The 10041-nt window shown below is 36.1% G+C and overlaps 1 long non-coding RNA gene across 1 annotated transcript; it reads left to right on the plus strand.

Annotated features, from left to right (window-relative positions):
• Positions 1 to 1562: 1562 nt before the first annotated feature.
• On the plus strand, positions 1563 to 3107 carry LOC148292981 (uncharacterized). The gene is made up of 2 exons (XR_015837026.1): positions 1563 to 1724; positions 2777 to 3107. It is a non-coding gene; the product is annotated as an uncharacterized LOC148292981 (long non-coding RNA).
• The last annotated feature ends 6934 nt before the right edge of the window (positions 3108 to 10041 follow it).

A 10041-nucleotide genomic window follows, 5' to 3' on the forward strand; every position in this document is an offset into this window, starting at 1 on the left:
TGATCAATCATTCAAACAAGCATGTTAACTTATAAGCATAATGAATAAGAACATGAATCATGAATCAAACTTGAAACTCCAAACTTATAAACCCAGAATATTCATGTTAGGTTACATCGAAGCCCTAGTTATGGATTTAGCTACTCATAATGGAAAAGAGACTTGAACAGAAATGAGAAAACATAATGAATACAATAAGAGTAGAAAAACCCTTTTTCTGAAGTTCTTGTGGTGTCCAAGGCTTCTCCAAGTGCTTCTCCACTTCTAATGCTTCTCCAAGAGCTTCCCCACTTCTAGAAAGATGTATGAAGGATATGGAGGTGATTTGGGATGAGTTTGAGTGAGTGGTGATGGCTAAGGAAGATGAAATTCGTAGGGAAATGGAAGAGAGGTTTGCTGGAGTTGTTTTGGTGATTGTTGGAGTGTTTGGGATTTTGAGAGTGTTTGAGGATGGTTGGAGTGAATTGTGGGGGTTGTGAATCTCAGGATTTGTTGTGTCTTGAATGTGGAATGGATGTGGTATTTATAGGGAGAGGGGAGTGACAAATCTGAATTCAATATGGCTAATGCATACAACACTTGCATTATAAAAGATGAATTGGTTGATGCACTTCACTAATGCATACAACACTTGCATTATAAAATCTGAATTGGTTGATGCACTTCACCAATAGATCCCACCAGCAGCCCTAGCTCATCTTCATGTCACCATGACCAAGCTTCCAACCAGAAATGATAGCTCATACCTAGCTCACCATGACCAAGCATCCAACCAGCACATGCTGAGGTCAGCATAACCAGCAACTTCAAGGGCTTACAACTTGGGCTTCTCTTAATCAAATTAGGACTTTAAGCACTCGAAATTGAAGTTCATAATGTCTTCTTTCCAGCCATATGTCATTTGGGCCAATCCAAGGTCGGAGGAGGAAGTTAAGGCCAAAACAAATTGCTAACTCATTTTGCGCGCTGATAAAATCCATCCTGAGCATGGCTCTGTGTTTGCTAGGTAACAGACTCCATATTTATCCAATGGGGCTGAATTGTGGATATGTTATAGTACACACCCATTGGAACAACTTTCATGAAGAATGCTGCCTCATCCGAGCTGTGTAGGTTGCTGAAACAAAGCTTGCAATATGACCTACGGAACTGGACTGGCAGGGGGCTGTAGCCAAAATGAGTTTGTCTTTTAAGCTCTTCATCCATTCATCCAAATTAGGCCTTAACATGCTTGAATTGCATGAATTATGCTCTCTTGCTCTATTTGCCTACAAAACACACAAAGGGAGGCAAATAACTTAGAAATCTAAGAAACTAAGCAAAAGAAGTAAGTAATTAGGGCATGTATATGTATGAAATTATGAGCTTAACACTTCTACCACCAACCATACCATCTTTGTTGTTACCGAATCTGTCATGCCACTCTTTGAACAAGTCAAGGAACTCAGTTGACAATTGTAGTTCTATTTTTTTTTTCCTTTAATTTTGTGTGTGATTTTTGTATTTGTTATCATAAAATTGGACCAGTTGCTCTAATTTGGATATTGTTGTTTGCCTTTTCTGTATATAGAAAGAAAGTTCTTATGTACTCTGATGTTGGCTTCATTTATGCAGGTCATTTCTTTATTAAGCTAGACTACCAATAGGCTATAATTGCTACAAGGGGAGAGGCCATCCATGGTTGAAGAAGGGCAATGGATATACCATACACCTACCTAAATGAGGTTAGTTTCTTGACTTGCTGCTTCCCAATTGGTTTGGTAGATTGGCAAGTGTTGTTTGTGTGTATCATTGTGGTTGTGTGTTTGTTTGACTTATTTATGAAAATTTTTTTTTCCAGCTTTTACTTTGTGGTTTTCAAATGCTTCGAAGCCACTCTTTTTAGCTTTAAAATTTTTGTTTCCATTTTATTATTTTGCTTAATTTTTTGTCTTTGGTTTTCTTAATGGTTTGCTGAAAAACTAGTAAAGAGTTGATTTTTGCACAGATTTAAATATCTGGGGCAATCTTGCTTAAATTCATTTACTCATGTTTATTCTTTTGTCTTCCTCAGTTAATATTGTTATGCATGAGAGTGAATTTAATAAGATATCATTTTTATGTCCTCCTGTTTGCGTTGCTATTTATTATACAGGATATCAGTTTATTTTCTCCCCTTAGTTTCTTCACTGTCATCTTCTTTGCTATCTATTTGCTTAAACGTTTGTTTTATCACATAACTATTAGGAAAATGTCTTCATTCTCATCTTGACAATAATAACTAATGTTAACACAAGTATTATCTAAACAATAAATATCTCCTAAAATTATCAGTTGCAATATAATGCATACATTGTATGAACTCTTTCTATTCTAAACAAAAGGAACATAGGGATTTTCTTAATTTGATTTTGCTTTTTCCATTTGCCTTCATTTGGAATGAATGAAGAAGTACAATATTGCATTCATTTTTCATAGTGAATTGTATTCTTTTATTTTGCAGAATATTGCTTCAAATGCATGTTCACCCTTAAATTCATATTCTCTTTGTGGTTTTCATTAAATTACTACATTTCTTTGGGCACTTCTCTGTCTCTGTGATTCTTATTCTTCATTGTCAAGTAAACATTTTATGTATGATTATCTTGGTAGTAACCTATTGTTTCTTCATTTAGCATTTTGAACTATTTGAGAATTTTAACTGTGTTTATATATCATGTGACATATCAATAATAGGCTTTAATTTTCTGAAATTGATTCAATGGCAACAAAGGAAGATTAATGTAACAATTAGCAGGGAGTTGCTATAGGATTCTATGCAATGAAGTGCTTCCACTACTTCAACAACAAAATAAAGGAGGTGGGAACAAAGATTGCTACATAATTGAAAGAACAGAGGAAATCTAATTATTCAGGAGCTGAATATGGTCATTAAGTCTTCATGCTCAACAAAATCACCCCACTCTGTAAACCAGAATTGTATGAAGAGAAGGTTTCAAATATGTTAATGAGATATGAGTATATTTGCTGTTTTATGTAGGATCTTGGTATTTGTAGGTATTTTTAATGGCGAATTCATATGGTTAATTTTACTTAAAAATACAGGAATGGGTCCACTGTGTAGCAAATGGATATGCTAGCATATTGAAAATAAAAATACATGCGACAAAAAAATAGATGCAAAACCAAATGTTGATATATGCACTGTAGTAGAACATTTGCTTTACAATGGTCTAAAAATGGGTTTTTTAAAAAAATAAGAAAGCAGCCAATAAAGATGTTTTCCCAACTATAAAAGCACCACCTTAAGAATTATAAACAAAACTAAAGGATTCTTAATGTACTTTATTGCACTTAAGTGAAACGTAGAAAATGCCTCTACTTTCTTTGACATAGTATTTGTGACGAGACTTAAATTAAAAAAAATTACCATTCTGTATTGTCACACAATTGCATATAGTCCTCCTATTATACATTGTTAAAGCCTCTTTAGATCCAAAATTGTGTTTATCATAGTATTAAGGTAGCACACAATTGCATATAGTCATCCTATTTTACATTGTTAAAGCCTCTTTCCACCCAAAATTATGTTTATCATAGTGTTAAGGTAGCAAATCATGAAACTGTTCCTTTAATCCTCTAGCAATTTCTTATTAAGTTTTTAATTGTTAAACTTGGCTTCTTATATAGAAATGAAAGGATTTTCCTTTTGTCTCTTGACTTTTGAAAATGACACTATTTTTGGTACAGTTTTCTTCCGATAATTGGAGTACGCATGTAGCAAAGGATAAACTAAAATTGAAGGTGAGTATACGTGTTCCCAAATTATGCTAAAATTTGATTAGTACAAATTTAAAAGTATATGTTTAAGTTTGGTCTCATCTCATGTTATTTACGTATAGATTGACAATGAAAAAGTGAAAGGTCAATTAGAGAGGAACGGGTGGCGCAAGTGGTCATGATCGTTGCATATCTTCCTCCTATGTGTATATTATGCAAATATTTATGTACATAATCTAAAACTACGATGTTGTGTAGAATGAAAATATTATTTTACTTAAACTATTTGAGATTTTCCTATTAATGTTGGATTTGCTTTAAATAATATTAACGTGTGGGTAATTAGTTGAATAAGAATCCCCCTAGCTTCTAAAGTTCATTAGACTAGCCTCTCTGCACGCGCTTCCGAGTGTGCGAAAGGATGTTTTTTAGTCACGCGAGCTACATGTGACTGACAAAGTTTCATAAGTATTTTCTTGCAATTGTATTTATATAGATGTCTGTTCCAATAGTTTCATTATTTAATCAAGTGCGTGTGATAAATCGTCAAACGATCTAAGACAACACTCCCCATTACAACGATATACTTTTAAACTATGCCTACTACAACACCCCAAACTGGATACAATCTCCAACACTGCCTAAGCTCTCGAATCCGAGATGCCCACAACTCCAGTTTTACTTTCTCCAAACCTCGACATAAATATCCCCAGTTATAGTTCCTCTCAAACCGTTTATTTCCCACATGTATATTACGTTTCTCATATGAAAACCTCAACAAATTTTTCAACCCTTCATAATACCTTTTTACTCAGCCACGCCGACAAGGCAAAACAACATAAAGAAACGTCAAGCAATTTACTAAAACAAGGATGCACACGTGGTGCTAAGTCTATAAGAATATAACCTAATGCTCTGATACCAAGTTGACAGGACCCGACCCAAATTCCACTTCGGAATCTGAGTCGAACCCTGTGCGTATCTAACACCTGGCGGGTGCCGGGCACAAATTTGACTTCTGCCGAAAATTCGGCAGAGTCTCCCCTGTAAATTGAACATTTCCCAAAAATTTCCACCTGTAAAACAAGTATATATATATATATATATATATATCTAACTCAACTACCAGCATGTAATAAATTATATCCAAGAAAATCAAACATCATATCACTCTGGCATCAGGCCTCAACAGTTCAAATAAAATATTCTGCCAACCAAATCTAATTCGAATTCTTAAAACATCCTCAAAACAATATTAGATTTCAGAATAACTTAGCTGGACTACCTTTCAAACACTTGACCTTGCAGCTGCACCTAGAACTCCAGGTTGCCTACGTACACTTAACAAGGGATCAAGCCACATGTAGGTCTTCATTATAACTTGCAAACTTACATTTACATAAATGTCCCATGTTCCAAACAATTCAACAAATCCAATGAAAATATCGAAAAGTAATACTTCCTTTCCACCCAGGAGTACTTATTATTATTCCCGTAAATTTCTAGGTTTCCTTCAAATCCCACACTATTCCGTCAATTCCTTGTATCACCATATGTGACACGTCCTCGCAGGCCTCGATGACCCAAGGTCGACCTGAGCCGCAGTCCTCGCTGGATTAGGAGACATTTAGTCCACTTGATCTGCGTTCCTCGCTTCGCATGGTCCGGATATCCCTAAGATTCGTGGGGCAACAGTCAACATACTAACATATCCGACGGCAATCGTAATAATCAGGTAATAAAACTTAAATTGCACAAACTCATTTAATAAACAAAAGTCTACTCACTGAACTACCTCTAGTTTCATAGATCAATTTATGTATTGCTGGCTTATATTAATATATATGCACATATATATATATATATATATATATATATATATATATACAGTTATTCTCTTATCCGGATGTCCGCACGTTATTATCGTGCGGATCCTATTGTAAACAGGTAGGAAAACAAAGAGGGGTAGTACAAAATACACTGCGTCCGCACGATAATAACGTCCGGATGTCCGCATAAGAGAATTTCTGTATATATATAATAACAATAAAGATAAGAAAAATAAAACAAATACTGCTGAAACCATTTATAACCATTCCTTCCAAACTTACATAAAACTCACTGATAAATACATATATATTTATAAGGATTTGTAACTAACTTATCATGGAAAAATGGGAAAACAAGAAAAGTACTAAAATCACATTAGCCAAGTGAAATCTTAATGCCAGAGGCAACGGATTTACTGAAATATAGGCTTTTCCCTTTAACTTATAAAACGAACTAATAATATAAGAAATTTATTATAATTTGTGTAAAATCCTTTAACTTAGAAAATTCTCCACCCGGACGTACGCCCATCATATTCTGTCAATTCCATCCCCGTAGGTCTCGGAAACACCAAGTTAACCAAGCCGCATTCCTTGTAGGCCTCGGAGACACCAAGTCAATTCGAGCCGCAATCCTCGCAGGCCTCGGAGACACCAAGTCAATCCGAGCCGCAATCCTCGCATCGCACGATTCGGGCGTTTCCAGAACTCGTAGGGCATATCATGAATGAAAAATTGTTTCAAGATAACTGGGGGTACTCCTATGGTGGGTTTGAAACTCATATTCTGAAATTTATCATAAACTTTGCCCATTGTTCCTCAAATCTGTTTTTCAGCTACTAAGTCTATGAATTAATTATAGATAGGCACTTAAATATTTAGCTAGTTTGTTAATCACATTGAACTCTGATTAACATACCCTTTCAATACTTTAACTATAGTTCCTTAGGAACAAATAACCACATGAATAAACAAATAGGTGACTAAATAATAAATTAATAAGTAAATAGCTAATCACTACTCCTGGGAATTTCCTCAATTTCCATTATGTAAACTCATCCCATAATCATATAAATTCAGGAAATCAATGCCACATTAAAACCAACGAACACTCGTACGTACATAACCTTCCTAAAAATCTTAAACAACTCCTGTAGAACTCATCATAATTATTTAATTTGAAAATCCTAACCCCCGATTCCTAGAAGTACGTGCATCGAATTTTGAGTCATTCCTGTGCCCACAAAAGCTTTTCCAAGGTTTAGAATGGTCTAAAAAAGCCTCGGGTCTCAAAAGCGATAAAGTCCTAAAAAGTCAACCCGGGACCCCGTGGGGTCCATGACCTCAAATTCCCGATCCGGAAGTTCCTAGAGGTTCCAACATACCTAAGACATATGTCCCGAGAGTTTGATCTCGATCGGACGGTCGGATTGTTCAATGATCAAATGATCGGACGATTCTTATAACCCTGACCCTAGGGTTGGCATCTTTGGAGTATTCGGGACTCCAATTCACGATCTGTCAAATTCTACACGATCTTGGAATTACCTAGATCAACATATATAAAATTGACTATGATCCAATGGTTCAAACGTATCTAACCCGGAAATCGCACAATAGGCGAGATCCGTTCGGGGTTCAAACGTTATCCAAATTGAAATCCGAACGTACCTACGCGCTCGTGAGAACACGAGGATCATTTTAGGACCGAAAGTGGTCCCCAAAACTTGGCCCACACACCGATTGCGTGTGGGTGTGCAGAGTAATTTCTGGAAGCCGGAAATTCTCCAAACCGCCAGCCCAAACTCCAACCCTAGGTGTAAAACCCTATTTGGAACCACTTTTGTTCTTGGACCTACCTCAAAAAACAAGCGGAAGTGGCCGGAATTGCAATCCCAAAACCAGCCAAAATCCAATTCAAATTTCAACCTATCAACGCTATAGAATTTTCAAATCCTACCCAACCATCAGCTAGAGGTTGAAAAATAGGTGAGAAAGCATACCTCATTCGACTGAATTGGTGGCCGGAGATGGGGTGGGAAGGAAGGAGTAGCTCATGGTGGTCCTTTTGGGACGGGTCTCGGCCCAAGTGGTGGCCGGTGGTGGTGACGACGGCTCTTGGAGCCGTTCGGTTGGAGAGAAAACAAGGAGGGGGAGGGCCCTGTGCGCGGAGAGAGAGAGAGAGAGAGAGAGAGAGAGAGAGAGAGAGTCATATTTAAAAATCTGATTTTTGAAAATTACAATTTTGCCCCTGACATATTTTTGATCGTATTTTCCTCAATACGACCCGGATTTGAGCCCACTACGTGTCTACGAACTCGTTTCATCGCGCTCTACACAACTGAGCAAGCAGAATTTTCAAATTCCCTCCCGGTCAAAATGTCAACTTTTTCTCCAATAATTTAATCCAGGGGCAAAATTGTCTTTTTCCCATATAAATTAATACTTAAAAATTATTTAAGGATCGGGTTATTACAACATACATTTTATCTTTTATAGGAGAAAAAACCAATTAATATGGAAACACTCTGTGATCTAACATAGCGACCATGCTTTCCCTCCACTCGTAAAAAGACATGGCGCAACCAGCATCCATGAGTCAAATACGTAACAAATTATGGTTGATAGGATACTATGAACCACAAGAATCATTGCAGACCAAAACTTGACCAATACTTGCGATATTAGGTCATAGAGGTCGTAGGTCGTATCTATTATGTGCTTCTTGATATAAAATTAGTATTGGTCAAATTTGGGTTTGCAAGGACTCTTTGTAGCTTATAGTGTCATGTCAACCATAATTTGTTATGTATTTGACTCATGGCTGCTGGTTGGGCCATGTCTTTTTATTTTTGTTGTTAAGTTTTTATTTATGAATAGATGCATTTGAGGGTAAGGCTCATTACGTCCCCCTGATTAGCTGTTCCTTTTTCTTCTTATTAATGAAATTTACTCATATCGTCGAGTTTAGTATGTAAGTTCCTCCCAATTGGCTTTTCAATCCTGGATCCTACACTGCGCACGTAGCGCTTGTGATTAAAAAAAAGTCTCTCGCACGCGTGAGCATGTGCAGCGAAGCTAGTATAAATTAAGGCAGAAGGCCTTAAAAGTGAAATTTTCAAAATCGCCACAATTGCCCTTGGTTACTAACAATATGAAAACAGATGACCATTTATTAAATATGGATAAAATGGTACATTCATAATTTATTTATATTTACATTAAAATTAGAAAAACAAAAATAAAAGAACATGTAGTGCAGTTATCCAAACAACTAGGAGAAGTTATACCTTCAAAACTTCCTTTTTAAATTAAAAAGAATATAACACTCGTTAAAAAAAACATGATTGGCACACGTGGCGCTAGTACAGAGTTAAAAAGGAAAAAAAGAAAAAGAAAGGAAAAGTTAAAGTTTAAAAGAAAAGAAATGAGGAAAATAAGAAATAATATTAACCAAACGTGTGTGGGGTGAGTTGATGTGGTGAGAATGGTTGTAGTATGAGCATTCCCTCCAACCCTGTGTTAGAAGAAAAGCGATCCGAGGGCACAACACAAAGCGAGTCAGTGAGAGAGAGAGAGAGTGAGCGCAAGAGTGAAAGAAAGAGCAGTCAAGGCGAAAGAGGAGAACAATGAAGTCTACCAGCAAGAGATGAAGGTTTCGACGTTAGCATTCTCTGCAAATCATTTCTCTTTTTTCTTTCGGTTACCATGTGTTTGATATATGGTTTCTTTGAAGTCCATATTGTGTTTTTAGATATGCATTTTCCTTGTGCAATTTTTCTCTGTTTTTTGTTTTTCTGTTGTTTCACTTAGATTATATGGTGTGTTTGAGATTTTAACTTGGGAGTATGGGTTTCCTATTTTGAAATCTTTTCTCTTGAATCTGTTTCAGTTGATATTAGTTATGTGTTTGCATATTCTTTTGGATGGATGTAAGTGGAGGGAAAGCATGGTTGCTATGTTAGATAATAGAGTGTTGCCACATAATTTTCTATTTTCATATTGGGATTAATTATGGTCTTAACATTCCAATTTGAATCGATGAGGCACATATATGAGTACATTGATGTCTTGAGAAAAAACTAATTGCTTTGGTTCAAAACTCACATAAGAAATGGCACATACATTTTATCGTTTATAGGAGAAAACTCCAATTAATGTGGCATCACTCTGTGATCTAACATAGCGACCATGCTTTCCTTCGACTTGGAAAAGTTAATGTTTTAAGTATAATTAACAGCAAAAAGACATGGCACAACTATCATCCATGAGTCAAATACATAACAAATTATGGTTGACAAGACACTATGAACTACAAGAATCCTTGCAAACCCAAATTTGACCAATACTAATTTTATATCAAGAAGCACATAATAGATACGACCTACGACCTCTATGACCCTAAACCCTAATATCGCAAGTATTAGTCAAGGTCCCAAATTTCTTGAATAAC

The sequence above is a fragment of the Prunus avium genome, chromosome 7, assembly GCF_965620075.1.
Source record: "Prunus avium chromosome 7, drPruAviu1.hap1.1, whole genome shotgun sequence".
In the NCBI taxonomy this organism is placed as follows: domain Eukaryota; kingdom Viridiplantae; phylum Streptophyta; class Magnoliopsida; order Rosales; family Rosaceae; genus Prunus; species Prunus avium.